This window comes from Gavialis gangeticus, unplaced genomic scaffold (genome assembly GCF_001723915.1).
Source record: "Gavialis gangeticus isolate Ggan-Ray unplaced genomic scaffold, GavGan_comp1, whole genome shotgun sequence".
NCBI classification, from domain to species: Eukaryota; Metazoa; Chordata; order Crocodylia; family Gavialidae; genus Gavialis; species Gavialis gangeticus.
This window is the reverse complement of record NW_017729032.1, coordinates 250,015,655-250,032,396: the sequence shown is the minus strand read 5'-3', so window position 1 is coordinate 250,032,396 and position 16,742 is coordinate 250,015,655. Positions and strand designations below refer to the sequence as shown.

General features: G+C 43.5%; 1 protein-coding gene across 1 annotated transcript in view; it reads left to right on the top strand.

Annotated features, from left to right (window-relative positions):
• EPHA6 (EPH receptor A6) overlaps positions 1–16,742 on the top strand; it is a 1,262,645-nt gene that overhangs the window by 828,447 nt on the left and 417,456 nt on the right. The window lies entirely within an intron of this gene.

The window sequence follows — 16,742 nt, the reverse complement described above, 5'->3', positions numbered from 1 at the left end:
GGTCCCGCATACAATCAGTTCATTTCATTTGGTTCAGATCTATTTTATGATTTGTTAATAGCTGTCTTATTTTATGTCAGATTGAAGGACAGTGGAAAACAAGTGATATGCACATCTATTATGAGACCATGGTGCAGAGGTTTATAAAACCCTAATTTTTTATAGAGGATTATAAAATTGGTTAAATGTATAATAATTTCTAATATGTTTGGGTTTTTTTAATTTATGAACTACAACAGCTATATGTTAGCATAATATTTTGGATATAATACAATTATGCTTAATGTCTTTGAGATTACATTTTGTTATATTAACTTGCAACAACCTGGGACAGAATTAGACAGCACACCTTTTCTAGATGTAATCTTAAGAAAAAACAGTTTATAATATTAATACTGAACTAACTAATACCCCATTTTTGAAGATCATAAAAAGAGAGAGAAAATACATCATGTTATAATCTGGGCCCAAGATCTTTGGCTAAGTACAGGCTTCCAAAAGCCTGAGGCAGAATCAAGCCAATCTACATGAGTTTCTCTAAGCTGCATAGATTGGATCAGGAGTGAACTGGAGTCATGCTTGCCCTTCGGTAGCAGATGGCACACAGAAGCCTGCACTTGCAGAGGCTAGAAGGCAGGGGGTGTTCCCACACACCTCCCAGCATGGCAGAGATGGCCAAAGGCAACTGATTGCAGCCAAATGGCTGCACCATTCCTGACTGTCTGCCAGCCACCTGTCTCCCACCGCTGCCCTCTCATCGTTCAGACAGTGGTCAACTGCATGCAGCTAGTGGAAGGAGGCATGCTCACCCCAACACAGGGCTGCAGAAGGATCCATGGGCTTTGTCTGGGGTGGGGGCCACAGGGTTCCTTGCAGCTGTAAAGGCATGGCTGCCCCCTACCCCCACCCCAGGGACTGGAGCTCTGCAGCTGCATGGGAAGCAGTTTCAGCCCACAACTTGGTGCTGGCTCCAGGGAGGAAATCCTGTGAGCCCTTACCAGAGCAGCTCCAGCACACAGTCCCAGGACTTGAACTAAACTGGGACAAGGGAGGGACACTCAGTGCCCTGCCAACCCAAGCTGGGAATGCAGGATGTGCCACTGGCACTGCCCCCACCAGCAGCTCATGAGCCCTGCTCCCCACTCCTGCCTCTGTCCTGCCTGTGGCTGACAGCTAGAAAGCCTGATGGCAGGGCCTGCACTCAGCTGGAGGAGCCAAGCCAGTGCTTCCTGAGATAGGGGGTTAGTGGGGAGCCCACAATGGCCCCAGGATGCCAGCAGACAGAAACCTATCTTGATTCATGAGTGGACTGATATTCAATTCATCAGTCTAGCTGAGATCTAGTCAGTCTGATACTACATCCAGACCTATCTTAGACCAGGATCTGCCATTTTTAAAGCAGTTTATGTGCTCCAACTTCTGTTCTGTTATGGCTGTTGACCAGTTTCTGACTACCTAAACTGGAAAAAGTGTAATGTGGTTATTTGGCCTTCAAGTCCACATGGGCAAAGATGCATTTACACTGCTTCATATTCCAGATGTAGACATGCACAGACCATTTTATGTAAACATAAATTGGGGTCTGCCTTCATACAAGGCAGTGCGTGCATCTTTGCACACCCCTATTTGAAGACTAGGCCTTGATGCAGTATTAAACTAGTGATAATTGGTCCCTTCATTCCTACTATATACATTAGTTTTCAGGGATCTGCATCTTAAATCTGTTAACAGCCAAGCTAACATCTTAATCAAGGAAATGGAGAATAGTCCTAAGAAAGGATATATAAATCCAGCATGGGAAGAAAGTTGTGTTTTGTGGGAGGAGGGTTATTGTGTTTGTTATAAATATCAGGGGTTCTTATTTTTCAGTTTGAGAAGTTGCAGATTTGCAGATCTGTGCCCAGATTATGCAGGCCAGCATAATGAGAAAGATGCTATTCAGGGCCACCTTGAAAAAAGCCCAACCACTGAAATTATTCAGAAAAAGGACAGTCATTTAGCTTATTTGATACCAAATCAAAAAGGCGTAAACTTTCCACAGTTCTCAGAAGTGCTAAAAGATCTTTAGTACCGCAGCTTTTCTTATAGCCTTTGAGCTGATGCTTGTTGTGTTCATTAATAACCAAGCATCCAAAAATGAATTAAAAAGGTAAATACTCTTTTTATATATTAAATAAATTGCTTGAATAGGAACCCAGTTGCAAAGACCTGTCCCCCAAGGTTTAGCAAGTACATTAAATTATAAGCATAATATTTGCACACACTCTTAAATCAGATCATACTCTGAGGACAGTGCTGGGTTACCAAGAAAGCCAGCCCAGAATTCCCCTTAGTGGTGCCAACACTGCACTAAAATCTAAACATGCCTGAGAGATGTGTCCTTTGTACAACATGGCTAGAATCACGTGTTTCACAATTCTAATGGGAGGCTACACATCAAACAAGCCCTTTCCAGTTTCACCAGGGCAATATTTTTTCTCCTTCTCCTTTATAAAGAATCACGGGTAGCTTTCTATTATAAATAATTCCTTTCCTCTTAGACATGGCAGACCATATCCACTGGTGGCTGAATCAGGTGACATTCCCTAGTGGTTATTTTGCCCCAAGTGCTTTCTGGTAGTCACTCATTGAACTGGATCAATGTGTTTTGAACAAAACAGCTTTTGTCAGGAGCCTTCAGGACACGGTGTTCCTAGCCGTGCTAATTAGAAGGCAAACTGGGAGACAAGCAGGGGCAGAGGTAACAATAGGAAAATCATTAATAGAAAAAAGATACATCACACCACTTTGAAACATCAAGTATCTATCAGTCTTGGAAGCCAGATTCAGGAGCAGACACAGAGCAAAGGTCTGTTACGGTGAATCCTATGCTCTTATATGATATTGAAATAGGAAATGTGATTATATAGTACTGTAGGAGTGCATGCAGTCCTGCAGACATTCTAGTTTAATCTCCAAATGCAAAGCAAATAGTACACAAAGATGAAGGAGAAAGCTTCTACCACAAATCTAAAGAATATAAATGTGAACAGTTTCTGAAAGCCCATGGGAATGGCACCGATGGAGTGCCTGGAATCTCATAGGCTTGCCGACAACATTCAATATTAGAAATATCAGCATCCAAATTCTCCACAGCCATGATGAGCAGAAAATTGAACTATTGTCATAAAACTATAAAGGATGTGGGAAGTGTGACACAACAATGTAGAGAATTATGAATGAGTTACTACATAGACATTCATCTAATGTAGACTTCGAAAATTGTAGCAGTTTATAGCAAACTGGAGCACTACAGGGCACAGAAGGTTTGAATATGGAATTCTTGCTGCACTGTTTGCTCTAGGTCTCTCTTAAATAGTTATAAGCCCTCAAAATGAGCCCATCTATCAGGCTTAAGCCCAAGACATTAAAGACATTTGTGTACACAGTGAATGTGAAATTACTACTTTGCCAAGCTGAGGAAAGTCTGAAGGAGATCATAAAAATGCAACAACTAAAATTCACTTCCCTCCGCTATTGTTAGAGATGAAAAGGAATGGAACAGATATGGTAGATAATGCTTTATGTTTTCCATTTATGTCTCTCGTTCACTCAACAGACAGTGTGCGTAGCTGAATGCTTCCAACTAACAGTACCATATCTGGGACAGCATCCTGAATCTGATACCCCAAATTCAATAGAGCTGAGAAAGCCTGACAGTTGTCAAATGTTTATATGAATAAACTTTGAGAGTATCTTTGAGTAAGAAGGATATTGATATAAATATACTTTTCCTTCTATATTTCTGTTACCAGTCAGCTGTTATCAGTCAACAAATGCAAATAGTATCTAGCTCCCTATTTTACCTGAAAGGAAGTTTCCAGTAATACAATCTATATTTAAGTTTTATATCTGTATTGCCGGTATTCCTGTGAGTGCCTGCGTAAAAATGTTGATGCAAACAGGAATGAAAACACAACAAAAAAGGCTGGAAATATTTCTGAAAAGGAATACAATTTTAAAAACTGTAAAGATGACAAAAAGGATAGGCTTCTGCCTGTCTATATGCACCGATTGTGAATGGCTCTGAACTTGTTACTTCACTGAAGTCAGTCAAGCGCAGGATTTCTCTGTAAAAATAGAATAGCTTTTCTGAAAGATTCTGTCCAGTCATAGGAAAACAAAAATAGAATAGGAGAGTTATACCAGGATTTCAAAAGATGTGAGTACAAAATGCAGAAATAAATACATTTATACACAGTAACAAAAGAAGATACTGTAGAGCAGCTTCTTCCCTCAACTCTTGCTCAGTTAATGCTTAGAATCATGACTTCAATATTTTAAATTGTAATCAGCTCCTGAAAGTGAAAACACCTAAAAATAAAAAACCCCTTGTGTCCTTAATGCTTAGCCAGCTCCATACTTTTGTACTTCCATATCCTGAAATGCATTGGACGAGTCATGCTTGGTGGAGAGACATATGCCAGGTTACCAGAGTTCTGAGACAGGATCCAATAGCGCAGTCCTGCAGTGAGTGGAACTTAACCTGAAAAAGGAGTATGCAGCTGGCTCGGTGTGGCAAGAGAACAAAAAAAAAATGTGAGAAACTCAGTCCGGAACCCTGGGAGTTTCCATTACAGCCTGATGGAAAGTTTTTATTTGCTTGAATAATAATGTGATATAATCAGACAGAAAATATCATGCCTCTGAAATAATATTGTGTCTTGAGACTTGGCAAATTGAAATATCTTATTTCTAACAGATGATGAATCATTCCCAAACCTGTCCATTTAGCAATATTTGTCACCTTAGATTATAAGTGAGTCTCAACAGAGACATGCAAAGAATCCAGTAAATATTTCACCCTAGAGATCCACGAGTTACTCTGCAGAAATTTTTTTGCTATCTCCTATTCACCATCCTCAGGAATACTAGATATTTGTAAATTAAATGTTTTGGTGTGTCCATTATCTATCTATTTGAATCCAGGATGATTTAATACAGTCAGTTAGACAACAACAACAACAAAAACCACTTCTAATTTCAAAAGCTCTGTCATTGCCTCTGTGCTCTTCCATAACCAAACTGAATATTATCATAACCTTAATCTCCTGGCTAAGAGCAATTTTTTAAAATTTCCTATACTATTTTTCAAAATATCATTTGAATCTTTTGCTTTTTAAGTTTCCAAATCATCTTAACCTTGGCAGTTCTTGATTGCCACATTCTCCAACTTTAGCATAATACTCACTTACAACATTTGGACCCCTACTACATTTTGGACTATTTTTATTTTTCAAAAAAAAAGGATTATGAATGCACATTAGTATTTCCTGTGACACAGAATATCATTTTGGGCAGTTCAGGGTTGCTGGTGGTCTCCCAGGACAAATGAAGTCAGGGAAAAGGGGAAGAGTTTTGACATCCTCCCAAATGCAAAATTATGGAGTAAGGAAATGGAAAGGAGTTACTGGCAATTTTTCCTGCAAGTCAGGACACAAGAGAAGGCTGTAAAAAATGGTTTATATCCAGATAGATTAAGCTGGGCCTTATTACTCAAATGAAATGAGAGCACAATTTTATAACATATCTTTGATCCCAAAAGGTTTGAGATGGCTTGCAAACATTATAATGCACCGTGTGTTTAAGTAAAGTTCCTACCCTGCTTTTAACCCAATTCACATTCATAGAGTGTTTTAGGCTTGTAGACCATAAAATCTGCAAGATCAGATAAGGATGGCAGAGGGCAAGGTCTGTTGGGAGAAGTAGTGTAAGATGTAGATCTTATTATGTCCCAACCCCTCCCGCAGGAATCCTTCAGTAGAAACATAGTGTGCATCTCTTGCATATGGTGAAGTAGAGGTCAATGTGGAATGTTTTTTCCCCTCTCAATTCCCATGTTCAGTTTCATGACAAGAATCTGAAAATGAACAAAAAGGGTTTGGTAGTGCCTCCTGTACGGAAATGCAATGCATTTGCACTGAGCCCAGAATCTCCTCTATGGAGCAGGCTCCTTTTCTAGATTACATCTCCCATGGTTCATGACAGAAGATGTAGAAAAGAGTGAACATAGAAACATTATAACAAATGTATAATTTTTCATTATATGGAATCTAATTGTGGGGTGGGGGGGAGTCATCTTACATTGGAGTAAATGTGGTAAGTTACCATTATATGACTCTTGCCACCGCTATTCTTGGGGCCCTGTTTGGTGATTCTTGCCAAACATTTAATGCTGGTGAAGAAACAGGAATGACTGGAAATGGGCGAGAAGGGCACAGCTCAGCTGTGGGAGTGAAGAGGAAGTTGAAATATAGTCAATGAAGTGGCTCACCATTATTTGAAAAAGAGTCAGCACTGAGGGAGACTGTGTTCAATGAGCACTACCATCTTAATCAGATAGACTGCACTAATCTATCTTTGTGGTAGGTTCTCATCAGCACACATGCCCCATATGGAACACGTGTTTTATGGTCATGCTCAGTGTTGGTTGTATTTAAATCTGTTTCATAGCCAGTTTCCATGATTGAGTGCATGCTGCTTTTGACTCCAGTTTAATGACAAACAATGTATTTAATAAGGTTTCCTTGTATGAAAATGTAGAGACAACAGGCTTTTTCCCCATGCTGTTTTGGGGAGAAAACCTCATCTTGTATTCAAGTAAATTTTGTAAGTAGAAAACAATCTCAGAACTCCTTTGAATGAAAAGACTTCAGATATCTTGTATTTTTCTGAGCCTCTTCCTTCCCCTCTTTCACTCATACAAAATATGCACTTATATAAAAGCCATCTAGACTCAAATATATACAGACCTCATTAGAGAAGATAACTTTTCCCAGTATTGTAGCTGTTATAGTAAAGAACAGGCAGCTTTCTACATTTCTCATTGATGGCCTCTGATGCTGAAAAGCTACAGTAGCATTAATTCCCTGTGTTCTACAGCTCTCTGCAATTCTAAGCATCCTACACACTATTCTATGGTTCACTTGATTTTCTTTGAGACTTGCACAGTTGTTAAACAATTGAATTATCTTATTTTAAAGTGATTCTTTTCTACATTGTTCTTACATAAGTAAAAAAGGATGATGCTTCTGGATGTGTTTCACAACTGGTACCATATTTCCTATACGTGCCAACAATTGTTTCTTTAATTTAGGTTATGAATGTATGTTAGATTTTAAAATCTGGAAGAATTATTCACATGTTAGAATCCTTTATTACTTTTATAAATATATTATTGGATATCTTCCACACAGGTGCATTTCACAAGAAACATAGCAAAACATTCTGTTTATCCCACTAAGCCTGTATACTAAGCTTTAGAAATAAAACAGGTTACAGTCTTGAGGTACAAACAGGCACGAAAAGGTTACTACATTACAAATATACAGTTTGTTTCTTTAGGTGTGTGTCCTTTGTAGAGGTCAAATAATTTTTTTATCCTTATGTCAGTAACAGTACATAGAAGCATTGTATTTCAACTGATAGAAGCTTAGTTTCACCAGTTGAAATGCTCTGTATATAGGCATTCACAGGGCTTCAAATGGTTAAAAAACACCTCCAAAGCATTTCACAAGGTTGAAGTCTAAATTGATTGGGGCTCAAGCACTTTTGCACATCCTCAGTGGATTGGAGCCACTGCAGTGCCCTCCTGCACCCCAGTGTGCTTTGCTTTCCTCAACACCCCAGGAGACACTCTGTGACTCAGGATGCAGTCTGCTACCACAGCCCGAGTCACACAGATGACAGCTGGGGGGCTGGGAAAGCCCAGCTCCCCTCCACTGCCCCAAGCAGCTCCTGGGTTTCAAAAGCTGCACCAGGACTATAAGTGCAGTGTTTCATGTGCAGCAGTGGGTGGAGATTCCCTCCCATGGCACTTGACAGCTTATGCTTGCAGCCCCACACATGGAACAGCTAGTGCAGGGTTTAATATTCCACGGAAGGGAAATTCCCTCCCCTGTGGCACTTGAGAGCCCTGTGTTTGCAGTCCAACGTGTGGGATGCAGAGGAAAATCTTGCCTCCACAGAGCTTGAGAACCCTGAGGTCTGGCCATGGTGGTGGGGCTTCCTGTGGCCAGAGCCCCAGTAGTATGGTGGGCAAAACCCCACTCCATGACGAGAGCACCAGCTTTAAAAGATAGCAGACCCACTCTGCTGTCTATGGAACCATGACCCACTCAGCCCTGACTGGTGCCCTGGGCTGCTTCCTTAAATTGCATGGCAGGGAAGTCTACAAGGCATTCTGGGATGTATGCTCTGCAGCCTCCCTGGATATCTGCTGTCAGTATGCAGGCTGTCTGCATAGCACACAAGCAGCCATTTGCATGGCTTTAGAGCTTTCAACTGATTGAATTGCAAATGGCTTAAACTATGTGGATGAACTTCAACTGGTTGAATTGAATGCTAGCATACACCCTAAGATATATAAGCTACTGAGTGTCTTTCCTCTTAAGACTAATTAAACACTACATGAAAAATAAGCGTCAGGCCCACTGATATTTTTAATTGTCTAAACCTTGACAGATCTATGTCCTGGAACCATGTTTCTGATATGACAAAAGCAAACAGTGCAAGTCTTGTGCAGTACTCCTAGATTCCAGCCCATATTTGCAGAACCAAGGGGCGCCTATAAACGAGCGCCAAGGCTGCTCCAATGCGCTGGAATTCCAGTGTGTCAGAGCAGACTTGATTAATCAAGTCTGCCATGCTTCAGAAGCCTCCTGCATCTCTTGTATCAGCGTCCCCATGCTTAAAAATGGCAGCAGGGGCACTTGAACTAAAGTGTGTCAAACGAGCTTGAGTTCAAGAGCCCCGGCTGCCATTTTTAAGTGTGGGGACGCTAATACAGGATAAGCGGTGGTGCTTTAATTAGAATGGCTCTCAGAGCCACTGTAATTAAAGCACCACTTCCCCCCACCCACAGAGCACATGTAAAAGTGCCCAAGAATACTAAATAATTGGCTAAGTATATGAACTTTTGTACAGTAACCAATCAAACTTCTGAACTTGACCATAATTCCAGGAACTGTTTAACATTGCACTACATGCCCCAAATGTTTCTCAAGTGTTTCTTGCTCTCTCACTATTTCTGAACCCCTGGGAAATAAACCATACCTTGAGAATTATAAAAATAATTACTACAAATGTGCTTTGGGAGATAAACCATTAAAACAAAATCTCCTCACTGATTTTAGCATAGTAAGTGGTGTTTAGCAGGCTTCTCAATTTCCCTTTTCTGCTATTATTAACCTGGCTCCCCAAGGGAGAAACTGTAAGAGTCTTAGCTTCTCAAATGAGAAGAATTTAGGTCTCAGCATAGTTGAAAATGAGAGTGAATAATTATGAGACTCTCTGACCAGATATAATTTTTGCCTTTGGGAAACAACCAAGGACCTTACCGCAGCGGTTATTAATGACACTGATATAATTACTATTAGGAAAAAATGAAATCTGACCTCTAAATGTCAATTAGGTACAGTCCAGGGTTCTATCAGAGAGGTTCTAATCTAGGCCTTCTCCATTAGGCGCCTGTCCTGGCTATACTCCTAATGGCTCTCTTCAATTATTTAGACCTGGCTTCTAAAAGTTTGTATTTAATAATAGTGGTGTAGAGAGCTATTACTATTGTCATTCTTGCTGAACCAAAAGATCTCACTCGAAATATAATGCTGTTTAAGCAATCGATTTGATTTAAAGAAAACATAGTACAGTCTTTTGCTGATCTAGTGTTTCACATCTGTAGCCAATAATTTTTCCCCCAAGGGATTTTGTGTGTATTGCCTATGCCAGCAACTAAGTAAGAGCCACAGAAATGTAGAAAAAGTGTATTTAATACTTTTGACTATGTAATATGGGATATAATGAGAAGTGATCAGAACTTTATCTCTGATTCTTCGTTCCAGTGATTTTACCTTCTCTTGGCGGGTTTAAAATTAGATATCATAACTTTCTAGAGGAGAATAGAGAAAATGAGCTTTTTAAAATTTCATTCCTAGAATAACAACTGAACTCATAAACCAAATAGATTCAATATTCAAATAATTGTACATGTGGGAGCTGCAAGTGTTTTTCCAGACCCTTGTCTCAAAAGGCCTAACAAGTATATGCAAACATTTTACAAATCAACATACCCTCCAGTGTGCTTTTTTCCGTGGCTCACAAAAAGCTGAAGAGAAAGCTGATGGCAGAAGTGCTTTCCTAAGGAAAGTTGTGCTGTTTATAACCAAGAAACAGCAATAGCCAGCACTTAAGAAAAATAGTTTTCATATAATTTAGTAACACAGCAAGAATAATATAGTTAACCACAGGTGTCATCTGTTAGTCTTAAGAGTTCAGATAAGTAGGCTCAAAAATCAAAATACTATAATAGCTAGTAACTTTCAGGTTGTACTCAGGGACAAAATATCCTTAACATATGATGAAAAAAATCTAGATTTCTGTTAATTTATTTATTATGTTTATTTATTTATATTTACATATTTTATTAAAAACACACTTATCACCCTACACTTACAAAGCTTCACATATTGATCAACCTTGTTTTACCAAAATTTTATCGCACAAAAACAACTACATATACAACAACCTATGACTGCATACATTAAGCCCTTAACCAATGTGTATCAACTTCCCACAAAAAACGCTTATAGAACTCTTTTTTTTCACACAAACCCCCATGAAAAACTCTTGCCTCAGTAACCACCTGAAACTCTCCACCTCTCCCATCAGTCCTCTCTGTTTCATAGTTGGTTGGGTCAGAAGGAACCTGAGCAAATCATCAAGTCTGACACCCTGCCATGGGCAGGAAAGAGTACTGGGGTCAAATGACCCTGGCTAGGTGATTATCTAGCCTCCTTTTGAAGCACCACTTCCCTTGGAAGTTGGTTCCAGATCCTAGCCACCCTGACTGTGAAGTAGTGCTTCCTGATATCTAGCCTGAATCTACTCTCAGTCAACTTAGGGCCTTTATTCTTCGTTATTCCTGGTAGTGCTCTGGGGAACGGGGACTCTCCCATTGCCTGCTGGTCCCCCTTGGCCAATTTATAGATGGCCACCAGATCTCCTCTCAGCCTTCTCTTGTAGAGGCTGAACAGGTTCAGGTCCCATAGCCTCTCCTCGTAGGGCCTGCCCTGCTTCCCTGATCATGCAAGTGGCCCTCCTCTCAATGCTGTCCACATCCCTTCTGAAGCACAGCACCCAGAACTGGACATGGTACTCCAACTGTGGCCTTACCAATGTCTCATAGAGGGGGAGGATCACCACCTTGGACCTGCTCATGATGCATCTGTGGATGCACAACAAGGTGTGGTTAGCCTTCCTGACCGTGTCCTCACATTGGCAGCCCATGTTCATCTTGGAATCAATAATAACTCCAAGATCCTTTTCTGCCTCTGTGCTGATAAGAAGGGAGTTCCCCAGCCTGTAGGTATTTTGCTGGTTCTTTCTCCCTAGGTGCAGTACCTTGCACTTGTCAGTATTGAATCCCATCCTATTCTCATTCATCCACCCCTGTAACCTGTCCAGATCTAGTTGTAGCCCTCCCTCCTAGCGTGCCCACCTCTCCTCACATCCTAGTGTCATCCGCAAATTTAAACAAGGTGCTTTTCACCCCCTCATCCAAGTCGCTGATGAAGATGTTAAACAGTGCGGGCCCAAGGACTGAGCCCTGGGGGACCCCACTGCCTACATCCCTCCAGGTCAAAAATGACCCATCCACCACCACTCTCTGGGAGCGGCCCTCCAATGAATTTGAGACCCACCTGACTGTAGGCATTGATGCCACAGTCGCCTAATTTTTTAAAGAGAATGGGGTGAGAGACTGTCGAAGGCCTTCCTAAAGTTCAGAAAGACTACGACTACCGCAACACCTGAGTCCAAGGATTTTATGACGTGGTTATAGAAGGCCACCAGGTTGGTCTGACAAGACCTGCCCTTAATAAACCAATGTTGGTTGCCCCTAAGCATAATCTCCCCTGCTGGTCTCTCGCAGATGTACTCCTGGATAATTTTCTTAAAAAGCTTCCCCAAGACTGAGGTAAAACTAATGGGCCTATAGTTTCCTGGGTCCTCCTTTCTCCCCTTTTTGAAAATGGGGACCACATTGGCCCTTTTCCAGTCCTCTGGCATCTGGCCAGAGCACCATGAGTGCTCATAAAGCTGTGCCGTGCCGGGGTCCTGCAGTGACCTCTGCCAATTCCTTCAGCACCCTGGGGTGGAGATCATCTGGGCCTGCTGATTTGAGCATGTCCAACCCCACCAGAAGTTCCCTAACTAGGTCCTCTCTGATCCTAGGCCTGACTGTGCCTCTCCTGAGTCCATCTGGAATCCCAGTGGGAGGGATGTCCCAGTCCCTGCTCAGAAAAATGGAGGCAACAAATTTCTTAAAGAGGTCAGCTTTATCGGCTGGTGCCAAGCGTGTCCTGTAGGGTCCCCACGTTACCCAGTGCTTTCTTTTTACTACCTATGTATTTAAAAAAGGACTTCTTGTTATCTTTGATCCTGGTCGCTAGTCCTAGTTCTGTCACTGCCTTAGCCTTCCTGACAGCCCCACTACAGTCTCAAGAAATGGAGGTATAATGCTCCTTGGTGACAGCCCCTCCCTTCCATTGGGTGTACACCTCCTTTTTAGCTTTCAAACATACCTGAATGCCTTTGGTGAGCCATAGGGGATTTTGAGCACTCTTGTCCCCTTTGACTCATGTTGGGACTGTCACCCTTTGGGCTCGGTGGATCATCTCCTTAAGGATCAACCACTCATCTTGGACTCCCAATTTCCCTCCGGGACCTCAGTGCCTCCCCAACTAATCTCCTTAAATCATTGAAATCAGCCCTCCTGAGGTCAAGGGCTGCTACCTTGCTGCAGGCCTTTGGCACCCTGTGCTGCATGGTAAATTCTAGTAGACAAAGATCGCTATCGCCCAGATGGTTGAGAACCCACAGTCCCCTCACCAGGTCCAGCAAGGCATTTCCCCCGGTGGGTCTCTGCATCTCCTGGGCTAAGTGGAGGTCCTGTATCTCAGCTAGGAACCTACGTGAGTGGTCAGACCTGGCTGACTGCTCCTCCCAGCAGATGTCCAGGTAGTTTAGGTTACCCATGATGACCACGTCCCTTGCCCTAACTGCCTCTGCAAGCTGACCTGAGAATTCCCTGTCCAGCTCTTCCCCCTGGTTGGGTGGTCTATAGTAGACACACACCACTAAGTCCCTTTCCCCCCAACCACCTTGTATTCTAACCCAGAGCACTTCAGTCTGCCCCTCCTCTGACCCCGTGCTGTTTGTTGAGGACGTGTATTGCTCTTTGACATAGAGCACCACACCCCCACCTTTCATCTCCGTTCTATCCTGCCTGAACAGTCTGTAGCCCTTGATGTTTACCACCCAATCATGGGTTGAATCCCACCAGGTTTCAGTGAGCCCTACTATATCTGGGTTTATGTTAGCGAGCAGGAGGGCAAGTTTCTCCTGCTTGTTCCCCATACTATGAGCATTAATGTAGAGGTATTTAAGGCCTCCTATGGGTGCATGCCCCTCCCCACTGATCCCAGGACTATCCAGACCCCTGTCACATACCTGGATACTTCTTGTGCTCATCACCTGTCTTGGCTGGGAAGTGTCCTCATGTCCCCTGTGGCTAGTTTAAAGCACGCCGCACGAGATCAGCCAACCTAGAAGAGAAGACACACTTGCCGTTAGGGGAGAGGTGAAGCCCATCCCACCCGAGCATGCCCCCTGCATGGAAATGTGGGTCATTGTCAAGGAACCCAAGGCCTGCCTGGTTGCACCAACTCCAAAGCCACCAGTTGACCACTCTGATGCAGGTCTCATGGTGCCATTCATGTCTACTTACTGGGAGAATATGACCTGCGCACCCGTTTCCTTGAGCTTGGCCCCCAGGGCCTCGTAGTACTTCATGATGCAGTCTGGACTACTCCCTGCCATGTCATTTATTTCCATGTGGATTAGGACCATGGGGTACTGGTCTGAGAGTTGAATGAGGTCCGGGATCATGTAACATCCTGAATCTGAGCCCTCATGTGCCATGGGGTCAGGTCAGCAGATGTTGATTCCGTGAAACAAATGTATCCAGTCCTTTTTCCTGCACGTCTCTTCCACCTCTTCCTCTCTATGTAGTATTTCAGTTCATGCAGCCCCAGCTTCAGGCCTCCTCTTCCAGTGAAAGCCGATCCCTTAAAAATCCTGAGGTTTCTTACTTTCCATAAACTGGTTTTAATACATGCTAATAAAGTCCTTAATAATGTGTCATCCAATCCCCTTGGTATGAGTCCATGTAGTACCATTTCCTGCAATAAACAGGTTTATTTTGATGACACTCATAAAGCAGCAGACCCTTTCCCATACTCCCTTTGCATATGTACACTCCCAAAATATGCCCCACCATTTCTTCTTCCCTGCACCTTTTTCTTGGGCACCTTTATGAGCTTGTCAAGCTCCATCTATGTTGCAGCTCTCTCACTAGCAAGATGTTTCTTATAACCATCCACACTAGGTCAGCATGTTCCCCTTTGTGTTGTTTACCCACCACCAGTACCCACACCTTCTTCATTTGTCCATCTGTGCAGTTTCCCACTGGCACCATCCTGTCTCTCCCTTAACACTTCCATCAATTTCTTATGACCCTTCAGGACCTCCAGCCTTACCTCACCCTTTTTAATACCACTGCATAAAATCTCCCCACCTATGTAATGAATTGACAGTTGCCACACCCACGGACTCTTTAAGGAAGTCTGATATACTCCCCATTTCCTCCCCAGTTGTAGCTTCATGAAATCAGGTGATATGTGTTGCTTTCCCCTTTCCCTCCATTACCTCCTTACCGCGCTTACATATTTTGCATAGATGAACAATCCCAAGTCCAGTTACTCCCATGTCTCTTGCTTTGTACAGTTCAGATCTAACCAAACTTTTTCTTTGTGTTCCAAAAGAACACACATATTTCCCTCTGTACTTTTGCTATCTGCTGCCACATCAGTGGGAATACAATTCCCATATCTAGAGTAATCAGTAGTAGCACAGTCTTAACCGCCAGCACATTTCTAGCAAAAGACAGTGTTTTTCCAAACCATAACCAAAGTATTTGCTATAGCCTTACCATCACCTTTTCCCATGCTGTATTATCTTTCTCCTTGGCATCCACTGGGATCTCTAGCTCTCTGATTTCTCTGTCTCTCATCTGAAGGCCCAGCTTCTTCAAATCCCTCCAGTTTCCCACTCCCATTATGGTGCTGTTTGATGTACTTAATTTCCACCCCCACCCCCTCCAGGCCCATTGCTTGTCCATACTCTGATGTGTGCTTTAGCACCCTTTCCATCAAAAGTCTACCTCTAACTACTACATTTACATTATCCATGTATAATACAAATTTTACCTCTCCCTCTCCCAGAATCTTTACGCTGCTTATGACCTTATATTCTCTTATTCTTTGTGCTAACAGTGCCATGCCACATAAAAATAGTAGCAGCAATAGGGGACACCCATGTCTCACTCCTGTATGGATTTTAAAAGCCCTGCTTAGGTGCCCATGAATTTGAACTTGACTCTCCGCTTCTGTATACAATAGCCTTATCCCCATTTTTCCTAGAACTTAAAACTAGGGCTGTGCAAAACAGCACCATTTCATTTTGACATCCATTTTGCCATTTCAAAGGGACAGTGTTTCATTTCATCATTTCATTTTGTTTCAAAGAACTGTTCTGTATTGTTTTGCTGTATGGACACGTTTCAATGTTTCACCCGTAGGCTATAATGGGGAATCATGAAAATGCCTATAACTTGGTCATTTCTTGCCTAATTCAGGCGAAAATTGCAGGAATGGCGCAGGGGGTTTTCTGAAACTGCACCTCAAACAGTTGAAAGCAAAACTTGTATCACTTGCCAGCAGTGGCAACTTGCTGTCATCCTGTGCACAGATCTGGCAGCCCACACCTGCTATGAGGGCTGTGGAGCTGTGCTGGACTCCTCCTGGGGGTGCAGGCCCCTGGATCTGTGTGCAGGATGACAGGAGCTACCGCTACTACCTCAGACCAGTGTTGAGCATAGCCCGCGCCCAGCGCTGGGAAGACTGCTGCTGCCACTCACCCTTGTGCAGATCCCGCATGCAGATCTAGGGGCCCACATCCCCCAGGAGGCCCAAGTTTGGTGGCAGTGCTGGGAGGGTGGGCTACAGCAAATTTTGGGGTGGCAGCAGTACCCCTTCCATAGCTGTGGCCTGCACTGAGGGCCAAGGAGAGACAGGTGCCACCCCTGCTGCAGGCCTGGGAGCAGCGGCTGCTGCTGCGTGGAGCTACTGGGCTGCACCATGCCAGGGGGTTCAGGGCACCATGCAGCCCAGTGGCTGCAGGCAGGCAGTATCCAGTGCTCCCAGGCCTGCAGCAGGGGTGGCACCAGGCTCTTCCTGGAGCTTGGTGGTAGTGCTGAGTGGGGCAGGTTGAGTTCTGTGGGGCTGGCAGAGCCACTCAGAGTGCAGCCCTGGCTCTCCCTGCCTCCCGATACTGGGCTGCATTTTGAACAGCTCTGCCAGCCCCATGGAGCTGAGCCTGGTGGCAGGAGGTAGGGAAGAGCCACTGGCCAGGCTTGCGCTCAGAGCCAGGGCTGTGCTTGGAGCAGATCCACCACTGGCTCTCCATTGCCTTCCACCACTTCCCATCACCAGGCTTAGCTCCATGGGGCTGCAGAGCCTCCAGCCACCAGGCTGTGCTCACCAGGGCTGCGCTCAGAGCCAGAGCTCTGCTCCAAGTGGCTCCAC